This window comes from Nipponia nippon, unplaced genomic scaffold (genome assembly GCF_047370975.1).
Source record: "Nipponia nippon isolate SJK-2023a ecotype South Korea unplaced genomic scaffold, ASM4737097v1 scaffold_3, whole genome shotgun sequence".
In the NCBI taxonomy this organism is placed as follows: domain Eukaryota; kingdom Metazoa; phylum Chordata; class Aves; order Pelecaniformes; family Threskiornithidae; genus Nipponia; species Nipponia nippon.
Genome location: NW_028262347.1, coordinates 1,120,324 through 1,142,240, shown reverse-complemented (window position 1 = coordinate 1,142,240; position 21,917 = coordinate 1,120,324). Strand labels below are relative to the sequence as shown.

The 21,917-nt window shown below is 48.6% G+C and overlaps 1 protein-coding gene across 7 annotated transcripts in view; it reads left to right on the top strand.

Moving 5' to 3' along the window:
• The window catches only part of PPP6R2 (protein phosphatase 6 regulatory subunit 2), a 126,402-nt gene that overhangs the window by 7,936 nt on the left and 96,549 nt on the right, over window positions 1–21,917 (top strand). The window lies entirely within an intron of this gene.

The window sequence follows — 21,917 nt, the reverse complement described above, 5'->3', positions numbered from 1 at the left end:
GCTGGTTTAGACTCTGGCCGCCTAATGGGGAAGAGGTGGGGGAAGACCGGGCAGTGTTGATGGAAGGCCTGTGAAAATTCATCTCTCTGTGAAGTAGTAAGCCAAAATAACATCCAAAGGATAATTATTGGAATGGATGCTATGCCTGAAAACGGCAAAATATTATGCGTGTTAGTGTTAGAGACGATTTTGAGGCATGTGATTAAAGAAAATAGCAGGGCAGAGAAGATGAAAACCATACTGGGTCATCTGCTGTATTTAAAAAAAGCAAGGGGAAGTCCGATGAGACGCGTGGAATTGTAAATGTATTTCTGGTTCGCGATTTTTGGCGTGTGTATAACTTGTCAAGCTTGATGTCAGGGCTATTGATTAGGCCAAGAGTTAGTGTGGGTGTTTTACCTGTTAAATAAGAAGGGAAAACATTTCTTTGTGTCGTGCTGGACTCCACCTTGATCCGCTGGGAAGTATGGTGGTGGGATTGAGAGGAGACCCTTCTGCATTTTCTCTCATCCTTCAGCTCATGATGCTCCTGCGGCCCCATACCGTTTTTTCTGTGCCTAATTCTGAGACAGCCGACGCTGCCTGCTTTCAGGGGCTGAATGCCACAAGCTGTTTCTCTAGAATGATATTTCTTACTTGAAACCTAGGATGCTTCCCTTTCCCTTGCCACTTCTTTGTTCTTACTTGGACTGTTAGACGCAGCAGCGGGGGGGAAATTTAGCTTGGGCTCCTGAGGTTATGCCTGATCCGCACGGCTGAATGCGACGCACGAGATCTGCGGACGAGCCGTAGGGCTGGAAGGAGTCCCGTGGCCTCGCGCCGGCTCGGTGCGGGACCGGGGTGCCCTCTCTGTTTTCGAAACTTGAGCCGGCGTCGCCGTCGCCGTACAGCATTGTACTGCACATGTAAATGTACCAGCTCGCTCAGCTGGGAGGGGCATCTCTTCATGTGGTGCTTTATCGTGCTGTTCAGATACAGAAGCAACAAGAACATTATTTAAAATGTCACTGTAGTATTTTCCAGCTGAGAACCCCCCCCCCCCCATCTTACCTCCAGAATTTGTAGAAAGCAAAAGGAACTCTCCCATCTTCAGAAGGGATTGATAGTCTCCTGCATTCTTCATAGTTTGAGAAGTCAGGTTTTAAATTAACAGGAGGAGATTTCCCTCCAGCCGCGCTGCCGGTGAGGCCCGTCCAGGTGCCGGGCGCCCTTCGGGAAGGTACGGCGGCGGGCGCTCCCGGCGCTGGAGCGGACGCTGGTCTGCAGCGATGGGGCAGACGTTCCTGTTGCTCGTAGTGTGCTCTGTTTGAAACTGAGTTTCTGGCTTGGGAATTGCTATTCAAATAGACTTTGAGCGTTATATGCAAATTAATATCTCACGATGGCTCCTTGTAACTGAATATTTAGTTGCAAGAGCACGCAAGCTTGAACACAGGGTTTTATGGTAGTCAGAGACGATCGCTGAGATGATACTCTGCTCCTGCAGCTATCATAATTTGCATTCTCTGAGGTGTTTATAGAGACCAAGAGTACTTACTGATCATCTTTTGTGCAAGGCTGATGTTAATTTATTTTCCCAAAGGTTATACAATCCCTAGCATCATTTATTAAACTTGGAAAAATAAATGTCATCCTTTCAGTCTTTTGAAACCTTCACCTTTTCTGTTACAGATTCTGTGCTTTTTATTAGTGTTTTTGGTTATCATTAAGGCTATTTAGTTACAATGTGAACGACTTCTTAGAATCGGTGCTTAAAGCCGTCGTTTGACAGGCGTTTAAGCGGGCACTGCTGCCGAAAAGCTGTCCCCTCCTTGCTGCTCGTACCCCTTCCCCGTCGCTTCTCCGCCGCCCGCCTTGCTGGCCCCGGCATTTGTGCACGGCCTTGTCAGCCACTTCAGGGGCGTCACCCAGCTGAAGTATTTTTCTGCTAATACTGCATGGGAAAGGAAAACAATTTTTTTTTTTTTTTTCAGCAGTGCAGGTTTAAATACACGGCAAACTATGGCCTAACATCATCAGCACATAATTCTGCTTTGTGATTTCAAGAGCAACCTGAGCTTTGCTGTTGATTTGTCCAGGTGAAGCCCCTTGAACTCCGAAGGGTGGGTCTGAGGTTTCCAAATGGTTGGTTTCCTTTCAAGATGGTTTGTGACGAACGAAGCTTAGCCCATAAATACAGTTTAATGATGAACGAAGCTTAGCCCATAAGTACAGTTTCAGTGGTGCCATGCAGGGAAAAGGCTGGTGGTCCGTTGTCATAGATAAGATTTTTCTTCTGAAGCGTCTTAACGTCTATTTTAACTGTAGAACTGCTCACACTTTGTGTGGACCGTCTCTGTATGATGTCCTGAAAGATTAAGGAAATTAAAAAGTGTGTGTTGTTTAATAGCCTCTTTTAAGGCGCTGGTTTGTTACGGTTTTGGCAAAGCAACCTTGTGCCTTGTTTCCACGTAGTTTGGTTGGTAAAATGGCGCAACATCAGGGTATCCTGGTAAAAACCTCAGCATGCAAAAAACGTAGAGAGAGGCACAAATGCAGTTTTGAAGCTTTCAACTTGTATAAAGGACCATTAAAGGAATGCGAGCAGTTGTTTTTCTCGCTCTTTTGAGGACATCGGGGTCCTGATAAAATAGGTGTATCTGAAGCATGCAGCTCTCGATCCGCTTGTAAAGCGCGACAGGAGACCCCCGTTTGCAAACGCTGCTGCTTCGCTGTCTAACGGTCTGAGCGGTGTGACGTCTCTTTTGTAATATTGCCTTATTCCGTGTGCGCAGCAAAAATAAAATATCCAGGGTCCCGGGACCAGTGTGGTAAATGCCTTTGACAAACTGGCTTTTCTGTAAGATGCTGCTTGTGTGCCCCAGTAAATACCAGCATCTCAATTTTGAGATAATAGTCTAATGAATAATAATTATTTCTGAAGGGTTTAACTGTGGTGATCCAGGAAAAAAATTTAATTTGTTGCTTAAACAACACCTAGTAAACAGTCTAAGTGGCATCAAAGTCTTGTTTATTAATGTAAGCAGCGCGAGTGAATGAGGAGTGGCGGCCGAGGAGTCCTGCGAGAGATGTAAATCCCCACTTAAAAAAACCCCCTGAGTTTGTTTTGCTTGTTTTAACAATGATTGCGTGTCAGCTTTTTAATATGCAAATTAAGTTGCAAATCTTGCACTTAAAGGTTACTCTCTAAAGCGGAGCACGGAAAGCCCCCGGGTCCCTCGCAGACCTTGCTGCTGGTGCCTGCTCCCGTGGGGAGGGGGCTCCAGAGCTGCACGCACAGAGAGCAGGAGCTGGGAGTGTTTGGCTATTAATCTTCTTAAATTATTAGCGATGGAGTGAAGTACAGGTTAAAAATGTTGAGATAACTATGCCCTTATAGATAACCTGAAGCTGGTAGGCTGTGAAGTTTAATTCTTTGGCGTGTGTTTAGCTCCATATGCTTTTGACTGACCTAGGCAAAAAAAAGATCTTTTTTTGTGCAATTATGTTCACGGTACGTTTGGTATATTTTTCTGGCTAGCTTTGTCCTGCATTTTTTGAAACACTGCAGTTTCTTCAGTGTCTGGGTGTGTTGAATTTAATTAAAAAGGTAACATTTAAATAAAGAAGCTGTGCAAATTTTGTCCTTAGCATGGGGTAGGGCGTCAATTAGAAGGCTGTTTAACTAGATACTAGATGAGGATAAAGTTGATCATCAAAACAAAGTACTTCTTGATATCATCTCTATTAGGGAACTTCAGAAGCACAGAATAATTAGAAGTAGCTCTTAATTTTGTGTGCGTATTTGTACAACAGGCAGGCCTTCATCATTTTTTGCCTGCAGCAGTTTTTTATTAAAAGAAAAAAACCCCAACACAGCGCCTTACCGCGCTGCTATAGCAGACTCTCTCCTGCAGGACTTGGGATTTACTGTTTGTGTCCAAGGAATGTAAACGTAGACGGCTCCTTCATTTGTCAGTTAGGCCTGAAGAAAAAATGAAGAAATTCGTATCGCTAGCTCAGAAGAGGAAAACAAAAGGAGGCTCTTGGTTAACTGGTGAAATACTGTTTTGGTTAAGGATAAGTTTTATCTGAGAATTATAAGTGCATCTAAGTGTTTCCAAATCAACAGCTCGGGCTAAGCAATCTGTCAGGAAGCTGAAACACATCTTTAGTTATATGGTAACGTTTGAAGATGAAGAGAATCCTGGGTTCAGAGTTTCCATCTTCTTCCTCGCGCGCTTGCTGTGGCCACGGAGCGACGCGAGTGCCTCTCGCAGTACAGGCTCCCTCCGAGGTTGCACGTGGTTTCTGAGCAGGTTAGGATTTGGGACGGGCATTTCCCTCTCCTGTTCTCTGATGCTGGGGGTGGAGAGAGGCGAAAGGCAAACCCTGAACGCTGCGGCAGGAGGACACTGTGCCGGAACGCTGCGAGGAAGAGGCTGGGGAGAAGGAGCTGCGGAGCGGGTGCCACGGCAGGAGGAGGAGCGCGAGTTAAGAGCCGGCTGGTGCTGCTGGGTGGGTTTCGGCACTGCTGCGTAGGGCACAGGTCTCTCCGTGTTGGGAAGTGCAACTGTGGCGGGGTATACAGTGCAGGATTCGGTAGTACTGAGATATTAAAATGCAGATACTGAATCTTTGCTGAAAATGCTGTTAATAAGGTGTATTGTGACCGCTGCTTAATTGGTACCGTGGGGTTGGGACGCCAGGTTGATGTAGTGTGAAAAAATTCAGCTGGGAGATTTGACTCTTCTCCTCGTTATTCGGGAGGTGTTTGCCTGTGTCTGGCGGGATGATAACCTGTCCTTCCCTTTCCCAAGCAGCCGAAGCGCGGAAGGCAGAAGCGGACGCCTGCACCGGAGCGGAGGGGTGCACGTGCTAGAGGAAGCTGTTTCCACTCCGCGCAACCTTGGCGAGCCCCTCTGCCGTTGAGGCAGGGCTTTGCCGGCCGCCTGCTCTGCAAGTGGCCTACAGGCAAAATACTCTTCCCCCGCCCCGAGATGCGTCCTTCGCCTGTACAAAACGGAGGCTTCTGACTTTTTGACTGTTCGCCTCTGAAAGTTACGAGGCACTGAGGGGGTGGAAGGAAGATGAAATAATAAAATAACGGTAAACTAAGTCCACTTTTTTTAGTAAGACTGAAACATGGTGTAAGATACTCATTTTCACAGGTTTTACGTATTTAAGTTATCCCAATGCTATGATAATAGCTAACTACAAAGCTAGCTGAGTGCAAGCGAGACAATTTATAATTTTGTATGCTCGGTTGTAGGAGGGAATAAAGGCTGTAATTCATTTCTGTGTTTTATGTTCTTGAGACTTTGATGTGTACATGTGCAGTTGGAGCCTGGCAGAAATCGCCGCGATGGTAAGGGTTTTACGCCCAGTGGGATGCACATGCTAACTGGGCGGTGTGTGGACGGTTGCTGGAGCCACCATTGCCTCTGAGGGCTCCAGTCTGTCCTGCTTTGCCTTTTATTCAGAGTTTATACAAAAGAATCGGGCAAATGAGTGAGGGAAGGGAACAAAGAGAATAGTGACGGATGAGAACATGTAAAATATGTTAAAATAGTTGTTTTATTCCTGTCCTGCGACTTCTAAAGGTGTCCTGAAACTGCAGTGGTGCCTCCTGCAGAACTTTGTAGAGAACCCGTCATAGGCAGCGTCCCTTGACTTTATTGTCACTAAACCCGTAGCTAGCTGTGTCGAGTGAGGAGGGGCTCCTTGCATGACCTTACTTTGGGAACGGAGAAGGCTGGTTTGGGCTCAGGCTGCTGAATTAAGGACAGCTGCTCACTTCAGCTTAGTTCCTTAACTTACTGCAGCTACTGCTTGTAGAATTGCATTCTTACATCCAGGGCCTACTTTGGTTTGCTATGTGAACTGTTACTTACTTCACAGGCTGTAACCCGAACCTCGGTTTCTGTTTTTCTCGTGGCTTTGTGCTTAGTCTTTCACTGTAGTATTAAGCTGCCGTTTCAGTGTGGCACCAAAGTTGGAGCAGATTTGCCTGAATGTTTGATCTTGGGAGATTAAGGCTGTGTGTACCAGTAGAAGACAGATTTCTATCTTGCTATTTGACTCCTATGCTTTGGGCTTTATTGCTCGCAACAGACTGTACTTAAAATAATGCCTACCCGTGTTAGCATTAGTTGTGAAAGCATGTGGGGCATGTCAGATAACACTCCATAACGTCTATTTTTGTTGTTGTTGGGTTGATGTGACACTCTTGTGCTTGGGGAGGGACTGACGTAAAGCCTGCCAAGGCTTGGCTTTCAGAAGTGTCTGCAAGCAGGCTCTAAAGAGGAAAACATTCTTCCAGGTAAGAGAGGCTCCTGTAATGAGGTTGAATTTTCGATGGCAGTCAAAGGTAGCGTGACTACCAAGGGCGGACATGATACCAATTTGAATTTGGAGCAGTGCCTATTAATGAAGTCTGAGTCCTTCCAAATTACAGATTAGGTGGGCTAGAAAGAAGCAGAAGGTTGGTGAAGAGGCGTTCTGTACTTTCTGCCTTTAACTTTTTATTTTGCCTTTCTGTGGCTCCCTGGACAGCTGCTTCCCAGGACAGGTGTAGCTGGTAGGAAGGAGGTGGGTGACTGCCTGAAAGGCAGTTCTCCGTATAGTGGTGGCCTTCAACAACGCTTATTAGATACGGCAGACAATCCCCAGTACTGCTTTCCTTTGTCAGGAGAACCCCACACCTCTCGGGTATAATTTCATAATAATCTGAAAAAAATCTCTCTTCTCGAGCTGTAGTATTTATTTAGGTAGCAAGCCTTGTCTGTTCTCTGTTGGGGTTTTTCACCGTTCTTCGTGCCTTGTGTGAATGTAAGAGGAATCGATACAGATCTTTGATTTAATCTTGGCTATAAGATGAATGAGGAGATTTTTTTATCAGCGTTGTTTCATCTTGGAAGCAAGCACTGAGTGCATTCCTAAGGAGTCTGAAGTCGGATCCTAAAGAGATGGAGAGCCAGCTCTAGAAATAATTGAGTAGCTCATGCTTCTCTTCCCCTGACAGAGTGAAACGTAGACTCTGAGCGGTTTGAACCCAAAGCAGAGCAGATTGCTGGAAGTCCTCGATGACCTGTGTTGTGAGCGTGCTTCAGCAGCAGGGCACGGTGCCGGATCCAGGCTCTGCCAGAACACGGCTCGTACTGTGCTGTGCCACCTCCACCCGTAACAGGCCTGGGGCTGTCCTGAGGGGTGGGAGGCGTTCAGCTGGCAGCGGTGGGGTCACGGAGCTGGAAGGTGAGGGTAGGATGGTGGTGGGACTGGGGATATTGGTCACGGTCAACTGCGGAGGCACAGGCAACAAGCAACAGCCGGTAACCTCGTCCTGGGGACAGGCGATCGCAGCGGGGTTTGAAGGGACGGCAGCCTGGTGGTGCGGAGGTGCAAACCGCAGCACTGCGTTGATGCTTCAGTACCAAGAGGTTGGAAGTAGTGTAATGCAGAATACTGTAACGCAGGTAGTCTGTGTATTGCAAGCGGTTGTCTTTGACAGGACGCAGCGCTTAAATCCCTAAGAAACCAAAGTGGTGTGTGCGACAGCAGAAGAAAAGAAATAGTTGAATGCTGCTAGGCCTTAGCAGCAGCAGGAGAGAACCTGAGGCATTAAAATACACGCAGAAGATGGTAACATCTAATTCATGCTCTATGCAGTGTAGGTTAAAACACCATCAGGGTCTGACCGGGGTAAAATCCCTTCAAACACAACAGCGGGTGGTTGGTAGGGGCTGGAGAAACAATTATTTCAAAGAGATTGTTAGTGTGCCTGGAGTATATTTCTCAGTTGTTTTGAACAGATTGATTAACAAGTCTTTCCTTGTTTCTGCTCTTAAACACATAATACTGTTCTGGTCACCTCCGGTGCAGAACTCAGCTGTGAAGTACTTGCATCTTCAAAAGCTTGATTCTTCCCCATTTGAATGATGCACGCTCACCTGTCCTTTGACAAATACCAGTATATTTTCTGAAAGGGTGAAATGTGCGGAGCGTTGCCAGCAGGTCAGGGAGATGATCCGTCCCATCTGCCCAGCACTGGTGGGGCCACGTCTGGAGTGCAGAGGCCAGTGCTGGGCTCTGCAGGGCAGGAGAGACATGGACGTAGCGGAGAGAGTCCAGCAAAGAGCCACAAAGTTGATTAAGTAATTGGAGCGTTTGCCACGTGAGGGGAGCTGGGAGAGCTGGGGCTGTTCATCCTAGAGAGGAGATGGCCTGGAGGGGACCGCATCAATGTGTATAAATCCCTTGTGGGGGAGTAAAGAAGGTGAAGCTGGGCTCTCCTCAGTTGTACCCAGTGACAAGGTCGGTCCTGTTCAACACCTTCATTGATGGTCTGGACGAGGGGATGGAGGGCACCCTCAGTCAGTTTGCAGGGGACACCAAGCTGGGTGGAAGTGTCGATCTGCTGGAGGGCAGAAGGCCCTGCAGAGGGCCCTGGCCAGGCTGGGGCGATGGGTCAGGGCCAACTGGGTGAGATTCAACAAGGCTCAGTGCTGGGTCCTGCACTGGGGGCACAACAGCCCCAGGCACCGCTGCAGGCGTGGGGAGGAGCGGCTGGGAGCTGCCTGGTGGGAAAGGACCTGGGGGTGGTGGTTGACAGCCGCTGAACATGAGCCAGCAGTGTGCCCAGGTGGCCAAGAGGGCCAGTGGCATCCTGGCCTGTATCAGGAATAGTGTGGCCAGCAGGAGCAGGGAGGTGATGGTGCCCCTGCGCTGGGCACTGGTGAGGCCGCCCCTCGAATGCTGTGCTCAGCGCTGGGCCCCTCACCCCAAGGCGGCCATGGAGGGGCTGGAGCGTGGCCAGAGCAGGGCAGCGAGGCTGGGGCAGGGGCTGGAGCCCAAGGCTGGGGAGGAGCGGCTGGGGGAGCTGGGGGGGCTCAGCCTGGAGAAGAGGAGGCTGAGGGGAGCCCTCATCGCTCTCTGCAACTGCCTGAAAGGAGGCTGGAGCCGGGGGGGTCGGTCTCTTCTCCCCAGGAACAAGCGATGGGACGAGAGGGAACGGCCTCAAGCTGCGCCAGGGCAGGGTTAGGTTGGGTATTGGGAAAAACTTCTTCCCCGAAAGGGCTGTCAGGCCCTGGCCCAGGCTGCCCAGGGCAGGGGCTGAGTCCCCATCCCTGGAGGGATTTAAAGAACGGGTGGATGTGGTGCTTGAGGACATGGTTTAGTGGTGGCCTTGGCAGTGCTGGGTTAACGGTTGGACTCAATGATCTTAAGGGTCTTTTCCAACCTAAACGATTCTGTGATTGTATGATTCTAAGGCAGTGGGCACAAATTGGAATGCGGTAAACTGAATGAAAGAAAACATGTTTTTACCGTGAGGGTGGTTGGACGCAGGCAGAGGCTGCCCAGAGAGGAGGTGGAGGCGTTCAGAACCTGCCTGGCCGCGGTCCTGGGCAGCCAGGACCCCGCTCTGAAAGGCAGCGGTTTGGGCTGGGTGATCTCCAGAGACACCCTTCTGTCTGCTCCATCCCGTGGCTGTTGCTGTCACAGGAAACTGCTGGCTCATATCCTCATTAAGGTAAAAGCTGCTAAACTGTAAATGGTCCTTAATTAACCATCCTTAATTTGCATGAAGCTGCCGTGTCTTTACTGTGTCTTAAGGAGCCTCTCAAACCGTACCGTACAGGGCAGCAAGCACTTGAGGACTGTTGCGTGCCCCGAGACCACTGTCGGGCTGTAGTCTTCCACAGGAACAGCCCGTTGACTTTATTTGCGCTGTTGTATTTTGGCACAGGAGTCCGCAGTGTGTCGTGTCTCCTGCGGCAGCGCGAGCCCCGGCACCCGCCGGGGGTGGCCTGCGAACGGGGCAGCGCGGCTGTCCCCAGCCCAGGGTTGCACAGGCGTCAGGGTGAAGCATCCAGTTCCGCGGGCCACACCGCAGCCCACGCGACGGCGGCGTTGCTCTTTACTTCTGTCAGCTCGTGCAAAATGGTCTGAATCATTCTTGCGGTGCATCCCTGGTGGGTGCGTGCCAGTTCCAGAGATCGTAGTCAGTACAGCAGAGTGTGGTTGGTGGTATTTTTGCTTTATATTTCCTGGCTTTTGCAGAGTTAGCGTTAGCTGTACTGTTGTTTGCCAATTAACTTTGTATCAATTTCAGTTTTGAACGACATTTAATGGACTGGTTCTGTGACAGTCCACATGCTTGCTGGTTTTCTTTTAAGCTACTTCAAGTGGGAAATACTCTTCCCAGTAACGGGGGAATTGAGTTTTCTATCTGAACGTGCTCTGCCCTGACCGTCGGAGGGGAAAGTGAAGAAAACCAGAATGTTGAAAATGGGAATAAGCAGGACAGTCCCTTCACCCAGAAGCATCTCATTGGCGTGCCTGGTGTCTGGGTTGGCGGTGGACGCTTTTGCGTCTGCGAATAGCCGCCGTGGTGGTGGGCCTCTCTGTGCCAGCCCGGCCGTGCGAGGTGGTGGGGGATGTCCTGCAGCGTCGGGCTTGGCGCCTTTCCCGGTCTCCCCCCGGCTGTGCCCGGCGTGGCGGTGGGGTGGCTCTGGCTCTCCAGGGGCCGCTGGTGTGGAAGCGTGCGCCGGGGCTGCCGCAGGCCGGCGGAGATGCTTTGAAATTATTCTCTGAGATGTTACAAAAATTTCTAAATAGATTTGCTTCCAGCAGGAGATCGTGGTTTAAAATGCTGCTGGAAGCAAGTGGAAAAGAGCCTTAAAGAAGGCTGTCGGTGCTCAAGGGAAAAGGTCAGATTTTTGTTCGAAGTCGGTGTGTTCAGGAGACCCCGGGGGAACGTAAGGAACCTTTCCCTTCCGCCTGCCGGCCCTGGTTCTGGCTCGGTATCAGCTGCAGGCAAAATGGAAACTCCCCCACTATCCCTGTCCCCCCGTCCTCTCCCCCTTAGCCCGAAATACCCCTTTGAGTAATACCAGGACTTTCTTTAGGAAGGGAGACTTTCTGGTCACCGGACACTTTTTCCGCTTCAGAGCTGTTGCGTGGGTGATGTTTGTACAGGGGTCGTCTTAAATTGGGAAAGGCTTTTTAAAAGAAGTGATAGTAAAAAGAATGGGATGAAGCAAAAATGAGACCAAGCATCTTTTTGGTTGGTAAATTTACTTATTTCTGATTCCTTCTGGCAAGTTAGGCTTCTGTGGAAGACTGCCCGGGAGATCTGTAGCCTTTTTGTTGGTGCAAAACATGTTACTGTCGGAGCTCGCCAGACACATTTCTTCTGGCTGCTTAGCCAGTAACTCTCTTAATAGGTACCAAACAACTTAGCAGTGCTCCTTTTTTTTTTTTTTCCTCCCCTCCTCCTAGCTTCCCAGGGACCCGAGGCCCAGGAGTGTGCTGCTCGTCAGCAGTGTGCTGCCAAAGCCGCCTTGGAGGATTTGGAACCAGACACTTTTTCCATTTACTCTGCAAAGTTGTTTCTCGGGTAGTACAAAAAGAAATGTTCTCACAGCTCTTGTGATGCAAGTCGAATTTCAGAGAAAATGGCATGCAAATAGTCGTCAGTATAACAGGGAAGCTCCTTTTTAAAAAATAAATCATTAAGTTGATGTTAAGTGGTAGCGCACATCAGGAGCCTTGCTTGCAGTTTCACGCATTTCAGAAAGAGCGTTGCTCTTGCCTCATGCACAGCTGACAGACCTTAAAAGTAAGGCTTCTGGAAAGAGCGTGTTTCTCTTTTTTTTTTTTTTTTTCTTTTTCCTGTTTGCAACATGACTTCTGTGTGTATTCTTTATGGTTTTTTTTGTAATTTTGGTACTATGCATGTATCTCGCATGGGATCATCAGTTCAGACGGCATCCTAAAATGCTTATCTAGAAGTAAATAAGACATTCTTGCCTCTTTCTGTTCAATTCTTAGAAGTAAAACCAAGCAAGAACAGGGGTGATACTCTAGAGGTGTACACAGTGTGGCGTGGTTTTTTACTCGGAGGCGTTTCTGACTTGCTTTTGCAGGAGTGCCATTCGCAGCCGTTGGTTGGAGCGGTAGCTGGACGCACCTTTCCCAGCAGCGCTCGGCGGTTCTGTGTCCGGCGGGGCTTCTTCCCTTTCAGCTGCAGGTTCGGTCACGAAATGAGTATCTGCTGTACCCCGTGAGTGCACTTCTGGGGAGAGCAGAGAGTCTTGAAGCTTGACAACACGTGCCGAGTGCCCGGGCGCACTGAGCTGTTGTACGACCTGGCTTAAGGAGGCAGAGGCCGTGTGTCTTCGTAAGTCCAGCCACGAGTCTTGTAAGACTGGGGAAGTTAAGCTGAGCAGTCTTCCTAGTTGTTTGGTTGCGGTCTGTCAATTCAATGCTGAATTACGCTGTTCCGATTGCACTGTCTGTGGGTGAATATAGAAAAACAGCGTGACCAGGGTTTGGTGTCCATGCGTTTGCTTAGACTTAGTGTGGTTTCATAGCAGTTAGTGTCCTTCTGGCACAGGGTTTTTTTGTGAACGCTTGGTGAGGTCCTGGGCACTAAATTGGGCAAAACAGCCGTTTACCGCCTCGCTGGGATTTTCCTGCCCGCTCGGCGCCCGAGGCTGGCCCGGCAAGGGCTTAGGCGAGCAGTGGTGCTCGTCCAAGGGAGGAGACGTGGCAGAGTGAATTCAGAGGTTGGCCTGAGCCGTTGGAGAGCCGTAGTTCAGAAGCACCCGTTTCAGTTGGGGCAAATAACTGACACAGGATTAAATTATTTCCCATGTGCCTTTTTCTTCTCGCTGTGACAAATGTAAGGCATTGCCTGTGCTACTGAACAAATAGATGGAAACCACTGACAACCCTGGGTTTTTTGCAAATGACGGGAAAGGTGAAAATCGAGGTGAAGAGACCCCGGCAGCAAGGCCTGAAGCGCGGAGGATGCGTGAGAGATTATGGTGGAATGTAGAGAAGCTTCGATACTTCCAGGTTTTATCGGAATTACTTCTAGACTGCCTAGCGTGCCACGTTCTTATAACCGCATGTTTGCGTTGAAATAAATTCTTTTTGTGCCTTCAGTCAGGAGCACGGTAAGTTTTAGGTAGGATTTTTATACGTTTGTGTGTCTTCTAGAAGTAGATGTTGTCAGCCTCGGGCTCCGTGTGATTTTTATTTTATTTTTCTAGCAAGGAATTTTGTCTGGTGTGCTGACAGATTTCATCCTGTCCCCGTGGCCTGCGCCTAGGTGTGCTTGTCACAGCCTACCTGAGGAGCTTAGCAGGCTCGGGTTTTAGCACTGCAGAATACGAACAAGCGTTAGTTTTTAATTCATTGTGGATTTTGTATAGTAAAACTAAAACTTTAAATTCTTTTTAAGTAGAATGAGTTTAACCGGCTTGCTTTTCCTCACCAGCTGTGACGCCGCGTGTCGTGTCTACCCGCCGCAGTGCTAGTGACTGTACTTAGCCGGGGATCGAGGTCTGTGGTGGTTTTGCCTGAGCTTTCTTCGGTCTCTGAGCAGCAGCGACGCGGGGCTTTGCGCTGTTTGAACAAACATTGGTCTCAGATGATGTGACTGAAGTGCAGCTATAGCTCACCCATTCTTTTATTTCTTGGTTGAGTTTAAATCGGTTTTTGTTCAGAATAGAGTAGTATACAGACAGTTTTCTAGAACAAGAGCTTGGATAAACAAGGGTGATTCTCAAGAGCGTCTTGTGCTCTTTTTGATATGAACCGGGTCCAGGATGATGGCTTTCTGTCTCCTTTCTCCAGGACTCACAGGAGAGAGACTTTCAGATGTGTCTGCAGGCTTTGGCACGGATGACTTGAGACATTACAGTGTGCTCTGAATTTTGGAGGGTGTTTACTTAACTCTTCGGGAATATTTGGCCCTTTTTAGGCAACCTAAGTTGTTCAGTCAAAAAATCTTGATAACCCAAATTATCGAATTTCTTGAGAAGATCTTGGTGATAAAAATACTGAAAATGTAAATTCTTGTGAGGTAACAGCGTGGTGTTATGTATTAAACTGGCAACTTTCCTCGGCTTGTTTAGTTACTGAGTGGCTTGACAGATTCTTAAAATGGATTATAGCTGACTTAAAGTATCGGCTTGGGAGTGTGAAAGAGCCGTACGCTCCACTGGCAGTAGGGGAATTGCTTGGAACGTCCCCGTCCCCTGCCTGGTGAATCGCCGGGCTGCAGCGGGACGCTTCTGTTGTTATTAATGCTAGGTAAGAAACAGCAGGGTGGTTTGGGGGCCTTCCCGGCTACTGCAGGTGATTTATGGTGGACTCCGGCTTCTTTCCAGCCAGCGCATTTGACAGTAAAACACCGTCCTTGATTTCCTTCTCTGCTGCAGCTCGGGTTGCCTTTTGGCAGTTTGGCAGTTCGTTGCCATAAATAACTGCGCTGGATAACCTGCGGCTTGCTCGTCGTTACCTGGCTGCGCCTGACCTTGCGGATGGGGCCTTCTCCGCTCGTCTCGCCTGACTCAAAACCCACGAGGGCTTCGCGTTCGTCCTGCGTTGTACCGACCAGTTTTGAGAAGATTTGGTGCGAGCTCTGTCGCCGTAACATGCTGGTTTTGTGGATGGGTCAGCTTCTGTGAAAGACGTTCACAGCGCTTGGCCAAAAGTTTAAAATAGTAACTGGTCTCGGTTACTTCTATAATTACCGGTATCATTTCATGTATCTCATGATTTGCATATCATTTTGCAAATGTCCAGATGGAGAGGAAAATAAATTTGCAGTTGCTCTGAACCTGAATTTATAAAGGATGTGTTTTAAACTGATATTTTCTGTTAAGAGCGCGCATGTGTGTGTGAAGTCTGAGAAATGAATTGCAGAGGCTGGGAACAGAAATCAGCATTCGGGTAGAGAGGAGCAGGCTGTCTGCTCTTGTGGTTAGGATAGAAAATGAACCCCAGGGAGAGTGGGAAAAGGCCAATATTTTATAGTCTCTTGAAATGGGAGGGTCTATACCTACACTCATTATTTAAAGGAATTCTGCTACCGGAAAAGTACAATAATATTAAAATGTTGATCTAAGATTAAACGAGTTGCTGACTGTAAATGGTGTTTCGTACCCTGTATGTGACTGAAGGACTACGGTAAAATAGCCGAGATTGGACTCCAGGCAGTACTGTTGCTGCAGAAATACTGTCGATACTGAAAATTGTCCTAAGGGGGTGATAAACCCAAAGATTACTGTTTTGCTCTCTGTGGGAAGTATTAAAACGAAAGCAGATCTTCGCATGAGGCGTCACTGTTGTTGGGGAGAAACGTGGCGGTGCAGGCCCCTCGGATCCTGCCCCGTGCATTTGCGGCCTGTGAAAACGCAGGAAGGTGCCGCTGGCCTGGTGTCAGCTCTTTCCAAAGTGCCATCAATTACTTCAAGTTCAGCAAGGACAACGTTTAGCCTTTAGTGAGACAGGAACCTTTATTTCAAAGCATACATCATTAAAAAGGATGGTAGATCAGTTTGGTTTTGTCTGCACATAAAACTTTGTTTCTTGGGTTTTTTGGTTTTTGGTTGGGTTTTTTTTTGTTTTTGTTTTAATTTCAGCAATTTCTGTAAAATGTCGAGGGCTCTGGAAATGTGCAGGGAGCCAAATTCTCTTCTGAAAATGGCATGAAGTGGCAGTGGAAGTTGGAGGAGGATTCCCTATAGCTTTGTTTGCAGCCTGGTTTCTGAAAAAACAGCACCATGCGTACTGCTCAGTGTATACTAATAAACGCCAGGAGTATCCATTAGCTGTGCAGTGGTTCGTTTGTGTAAGCTGTTGTATTTATTTACTGTTATAACCAGTGACTATGGGAATATTTAAGTTCCCATATTACAGTTGAGTCTCTGAAGAGTTGGGGGATGATTTTTTAATTTTTTTTTTTTTTTTAAATTTCTGTTGGGAAATGAGGAAGCAGAAAAGACCAAACATCGACTAAGTGATCTCGGGGCTGCACATAGGTTAGTAGCAGGATGCAGGATTTCGTGGACTAAAATTAGTCGAGAATATCTGGCGTAACAATCTCGGTCATTTGATGCTCGTTTTAACTTTGCGGTTCTAGCTGAGGATTCGTGCGGTACCCGTGCTCGGCAGCCTGCTGCCAGCGAGCCTTTTCCTGAGTGCCTAGGAATTCATTTCCAAAGCCGATCTCGATACCAAGTGAGAGGCCACAGCGTTGTCCAAGCGTCCTGATGCCTGGGCGCCCGTGGGGCAGCGTGGGTACTAGAGCTGACAGTGGCGTATTGAGGACCGCGGGACAAATCGTTGTCTTCTGCGGAGGCTGAACTCTCGGCAGCTTTCTAGAAGACATGAAAGGTATCCTGACTTCCCACCCATCTTTTGGAAGTAATAAATGAGGGGGTTTTTTGTTATTCGCCTTGACAATTTTACGGCTATTACACCCTTCTATCCCTGAATTCCTGGTGGCGTTATCTTGCGAGAAGTAGGGTTAGGAAAGAGTTGATGATCTCCAAAAACCCCAACTTCAGAAGTTTGGTGCAAGTGGTGCTGGTATAAAATCCCAGGAATGGGCAAATCTCCGGACTGTCTGAAACAGGACTTGCATTTCTCACTTGCTGCACCGGAGAGGAAAAGATGGAAAGGATGACTGCCTTTTACAGGGCTTTTTTTTTTTTTTTTTTTTCCTTTGGATTATGATAAATTTTTTTTGTGACCGCTCTTAAAGTAGGTGGGAAGTGGCTGAATGAATTCCAAAATACATGCAAGCGGAGATAAAATTGCCTAGAGAATTGTTTGGCTGTTACTGTTTTTATGGCAGCTACCTGTTCCTTTGTTTAGCTCTTTAATTGCAATGCAGACACCCTGCAGAAATGCTGTTTTCCCTTAGTTTGGATAACTAAAATTCTAACTTCATTAAAGTCTTGATGGACATTAACTAAATTCAACCTTTTATATAAGCTGTAATCTTGCTTGATATTTCTGATCAACCATATGAAAGTAACTAAGGCGGTGGGAAGACTAAGTTCTTTAAAAATAGCTGCTTTTATACAGTATTCTCAAAACACGCACGTCCTTTTTTCATACACTGTGTCCTGCTCCTGACTCCTGGGAGGTGCCGCCGGTGCACCTGCGGCAGGCGAGAGGTTCCCTCTTGCTGGCCCAGGCCGTTAGGATAGCTAGCCAGAGATGCTCTTTATCAAGCATTAAATGTACCTTTTGATTATTTCTGTCTAGGAATTCTCATTCTCCTCAATATTTTCCTCTTCAGATGCCTTTTCCAGATAAAAAATCCTCCTGTACTGGCAGTTAATGGTGATTGTGCCTGTGGATTCGCTGCAGGGGAGCAGCGTTCCAGCCTCCCAGGGCCTTGGTGCAGTTTGATCGCTTCTCCCTCCTTCCCCGTAGTAGCAGGTACCAAAGCAGGAGGAGCCCAAGGAGAGTTCTCTGCTTACTAACAACTTCCTTACACGTGCTCTCTTTTTAATCATAGAATCGTTAAGGTTGGAAAAGACCCTTAAAATCACTGAGTCCAACTGTTCACCGAACTGCCAGGTCCACCTCCAAACCCTGTCCCTGAGCACCACATCCATGCGTTTTGAACACGTCCGGGGACTGTGGTTGCCCCCCTGCCCTGGGCAGCCTGGGCCAGGGCCTGACCACTCTCTCCGTGAAGGAATTTTCCCTAATATCCCACCTAACCCTGCCCTGGCGCAGCTTGAGGCCGTTCCCTCTCGTCCCATCGCTTGTTCCTGGGGAGAAGAGACCGACCCCCCCGGCTCCAGCCTCCTTTCAGGCAGTGGCAGAGAGCGATGAGGGCTCCCCTCAGCCTCCTCTTCTCCAGGCTGAGCCCCCCCAGCTCCCCCAGCCGCTCCTCCCCAGCCTTGGGCTCCAGCCCCTGCCCCAGCCTCGCTGCCCTGCTCTGGCCACGCTCCAGCCCCTCCATGGCCGCCTTGGGGTGAGGGGCCCAGCGCTGAGCACAGCATTCGAGGGGCGGCCTCACCAGTGCCCAGCACAGGGGCACCATCACCTCCCTGCTCCTGCTGGCCACACTGTTCCTGATACAAGCCAGGATGCCACTGGCCCTCTTGGCCACCTGGGCACACTGCTGGCTCATGTTCAGGCGGCTGTTGACCACCACCCCCAGGCCTTTTCCACCAGGCAGCTCCCAGCCGCTCCTCCCCACGCCTGTGTGTCTTCCTTTAATGTCTTCCTTTTCTAAGCAGAGGAGCGCTGCGGGAAGCATCCCGGCTCTCCTGGTGCCCATGCTGCAGGCGTGCTGCTGTCTTGGTTGGGCTCAGGCTGACTTCTGCAGGCTCTCGGGGTTGGGTCTGAGTCGCCCTTCTCCAGCAGAGATGTCGGGGACGCTGCTGCCCCAGGCCTGAGCTCCTTCCGTGCGCTCCTGCGGCCCTCGGCAGCCTGGGGAGCCGGGCACAGCCGGGGGGACGCCGGGCTAGAGCTGCCCAGCTCTGCCGGAGCCAGGTCGGCTCCTAGCAGAGGGGCTGAGCTGCGGGTGTATAGTGCTGGTCCTTCCTGCATAGTGCCTGCGCTCTCTCTGCTTTTCCATTATTATATGTGTCGTCTTGGCATATGCTACCCAAAGTAAGAGAGGGGTACGTATAATAGGCTGCGCAGATCCTTCAGCAGGTCTTTTTTCAGGTGGAAATTTCCTGAAGAGGGCTCAGGAGGTAGTTGAGAAGCTGGGATGTTTGTAACTTTTTTTCCCTGACTTGCTAAAGCGTAGATGCTCTTTCAAAGGCATTATAGAGGTTTATACAGTGGATTTTAGACTGCTTGGTAATGAGCTTTAATAATCTGAGTGGATTCCATAAAAAGGCTGCGGAATATCTCTGCAAACCCTGATGTCTCAAGGACTGTGAGGAGGAGCAGTGATAGGGAAGCAGGCTCTGCCTGCAGGATGGTTGAAGAGAAATGGATGGAAAAGCTGCAACGCTTTAGTTTCATAGTGACTTAGAACTAAACTATATGCAAACTGGACTTTCACTCTTGATTGATATTTTAATTTGCATCTGTGAGTTAATATGTTTGGAAGCATGTCTTGCTATATGAAAGACACATGGCTATTTTTAGTTACTTTGGATATTTGGAAACAAATGCAGTCTAATGAAAGGAGCTGTAAATCAGCAGTCTCTTGAATTCCTTTAGATTTTGCTCACGCTAAACTTTGGGCAAGTTACTTGGGCGTTTTGCCAACGTTCTTTCATGAAGCGAAAGTCGTTCAGTTTTTTTCTGCCTTCTTGGTTCTTAGGACTATCTGAAAGGTTTGGCTGGTGTGTGACTACTTTGAAGCTGGAAATCATTAAGTAATGCTGAACAGTCGATTTATCGGCCTCTCATTCTTTGTGCAACAACTTCACCAGTTGCTTGCATAACTAAGAGTGTTCCCTTTTTCCAGGGATATGGGATTACAAGACAGGTAATGATGACAAAGTAACGGCACCACGCGGTGGCACGAAACGCTGCGTTGGTCAGGGTGGTGGTAACGTGCAGGTGAGCGTTGGTCAGGGCGGTGGTAACGTGCAGGTGAGCGTTGGTCAGGGCGGTGGTAACGTGCAGGTGAGCATTGGTAAGTGGTGCTCGGCCCTCGGAGGCCCTTCGGCGCGGCGCTGGGGCTTCCCCGTGCCGGATCGTGAAAGCAGGCTCTGTGCCGTGCCTGCAGATGGGGGTGCCGAGGAGCACGGGGTGCTGGGGCTCACCAGGCTGGATCTGTTCATGTCCTGTCTCGGGCAGTGACGTGGAGCACACGTGAAAAGCTTTTCTTTGTGGAATGCAAAGCGAACTTAAAAGAACGAGGCCACTTCTCCCACCCCCAAACCCCACCACGAGCCCCTCTCCCCCCCGTCAGCTACTTAGCGACGGCCGCTGAGCAGCTGGCTTGTTCCGCACGTCGTGAGGATTTACGTTTGTTCTTTCAAAGTGTTTCCATCTGCATCTTTGAGCTGTCCAAGGCTTCGTTACCCATTTAAACCAGAGAGCGGTAGAATTTTACAAAACTCTTGGCTTTTATGGCATGGCAGTGAATTCTATTGATTGTCATTCAAGATAATCCGCTTCCTATTGATTGTTTTCAGGCAAATTGCCTTACCCGCGAGTACTTTCACTGCGAACTTCACCTGGGATGTGCATGCTGGAGGCCTGAAGAATAGGAGCAGGTCTAGCACGGTAGCATCCACAAACATTTGATTTCCAAAGAATCAAAAATGCGCTGTTGGAGTAAGGAAGGCAGGCAGCTCCAGTTTAACCTAATTCAAATTTGTGTCTCCCCAAGACGAAAAGCTGTACCTTACTGTTGGAGTACAGCGGCACTAACCCATATTTAGGTGTTTCTGTGAAGTGATGTGGTTTTCCCAAAGGTGAGAGCTCCTGGGACACCAGTAAGACTTGGGGTGGTTCTGCTTTTCTGAAGCCGCACGTGCTTAATTAGTTCATTGTGGAACCTAGGAGTGCTTCCGTCTCCGTACGGATGCTTTTAAAAAGAATTTGCTAAGAGCTGTCCGTTCACCTTGCTGCTGCCGTGCCTGTACTGCAGGAATGGTGGCGTGCTCTGTCTGCAGTGCATTGTAAAATCCATAGCCTGAGTCAGGTTACGTTTCTTCTGACATCGGCGAGTACGGGGAGTATGTTTGATCTGCGGGGTTTATTCTCTCTGCCCTATTTCAGGAGATCGCTGGAGATAGTAGCTGTTATTTTGAGGTGGATGGTTTCTCCTGTTAGAAATGAGACGCTTTGTCATAGAAACATAGAAACCCGTGCATGGTTTGACTTCAAAACTGAACGTCTCTATGGATATACTGTGCTGGATTTTTGAACACGTCTGTGTATGTAGCTGGTTAACGTGCAGTGAGTTTCGCAAAAAATCTAAAATTACTAGGAGAGAGGGTAGAAAATATAAACTCTTATTTACTTCAACTACTTTATTGCGCTTTGTTTCAAGTCGGTCGTCAGATAAAATAAAGTACATGTCTCGGAAGAGAATAAGGCTGAAACCTCAGCAGTATCTGGTGAGAATGGGAGAAAGTAATGAACCACATCATCCAAATCTGTGTTTCAGCTGTGTCGAAATACAGCAGACCCAGTTGTCCTACCACTCTTGGAAATTCATTCAGTGGCTGTTTAAATTAAAAAACAATTGAAGAAATTGGAGAAAAATTGAGATGAATATAGCATAAAGACTAAAGATGACAGATCTAACTGAGGCTGACGTCAGTCACTTGAAATGTTAGAGATGAAATTCTTACTCCTTTTCCAGTTTGAAAGATGATGTCACGGAGGCTTGTTTCCATCTTTCCGTAATCTGGGAAGGCCGTTTCAGCAAGGCACGACTTGATGGTGTCCTGAGGACACGCTGCTGCGAACGCACCTCCAGCGAGAACAGGATGGGTGCTGCTGCCTCACGGGGCTCGCGGTGTGGCTTGGTGTCGAGGAGAGCGCCGAGGGAGCGCGGGGTGCTCCGCGCCTGGAGTCGGCTTGCTGTTCTGCCGACCGCCTTCACGGAGATGGTGTAAACTTGTAGGCACGTGCCTGGGTTTTGGGCTCCGTAAGTCCAAGAGGACGGCTTGTTGTGCCGTGGCTTAAGCACGGGAATCGGGGCTGAAGTGACGCTGCCTATCTTGTGGAGCCAAGCACGGTTTGTCTTGACCACAGGCACACCAAACAAAAGTGTCAGAATGGCACAGATGTTTCGCATTTCCATAATAAAGTAGCTTCTAAGTAATAATTACGCTCTGCCAAACTTCAAGTCGTTTTTCAGAGGTTTTCTTCTCACCCTTTGCTTTTAAGTAGAAATACAGCAAAGATCCACAGCTACAAATTAATTTCCAAAACAGAGCTTGACTTGTAAGCGTGGCTCTTTCTCAGGCTCTGTCTCGAAGCGTTCTTGCTGCAGATCCGAGGTGTGTACGGCGATTGCTCCGGGAAACAGTTCAGTCTGTTTTCAGAGCAGCACTTTAATTGTTGGGCCTCGGGTTATGATTTTAAATCTGTGCTGCACTGTTTTATGTTCAGTTTATCACTTATAACGTTTAAAAGACTTTGTAGGACAAATGCCGGGGAAAAAGAAGGCATCGCGTGTACAGACCTTCAGT